This window comes from Bison bison, unplaced genomic scaffold (assembly GCF_000754665.1).
Source record: "Bison bison bison isolate TAMUID 2011002044 unplaced genomic scaffold, Bison_UMD1.0 scf7180017864040, whole genome shotgun sequence".
Taxonomy (NCBI): Eukaryota; Metazoa; Chordata; class Mammalia; order Artiodactyla; family Bovidae; genus Bison; species Bison bison.
The window spans coordinates 6,514,637-6,515,317 of NW_011494612.1; positions in this window are offsets into that span (position 1 = coordinate 6,514,637).

Below are 681 nucleotides of genomic sequence, written 5' to 3' on the forward strand. Positions count from 1 at the left end.
TCCCGTGGACTGTAGCCCGCCAGGCAGGTGGACTTTTTACCACTTCCCACTGAGCCTGGGAAGTCCCTCTAGGTACTTTTGAGGATTTTAAAGTCTCTCTATTTTAAAAACGCTCAGTTTAACTTATTCTGTGATTAAATACAGCATGCCCTTTTATTTACCTATTATATGTGCTTAGTCGCTCATATTTGACTCTTTGCGACACTTTGGACTGTAGCCCGCCAGGCTCCTCTGCCCATGGGCTTTTTCAGGCAAGAATACTGGAGTGGGTAGCCATTTCCAGGGGAATCTTCCAGACCCAGGGATCAAACCTGCATCCTCTGTGTCTCCTGCATTGTAGGTGGCTTCTTTGCCCGCTAAGCCATGTGGGGCAGCCCCTTACCTTTCATAGTGGAGAAAAGTTCTTAGTTGTTTAGTCATGTCTCTTTGTAACCCCTTGGACTGTAGCCCGTCAGGCTCCTCTGTCTATGGAATTTTCCAGGCAAGAATACGGGAGTGGGTAGTCATTACCTTTTATCAGCTGTTAGGAAATCTCTTTTTAAATTCCAGGTGAAACAAGCTGCTGTATGGACGGCTAATGCCATCTATTTTCAAGCGCGCCCTCTGCTGGCTGTTGCCTTGAATTTTAAAAATATTCTGTAGGCACCAGGATTTCATTTGTTGACCTGATGTCTTTAATGA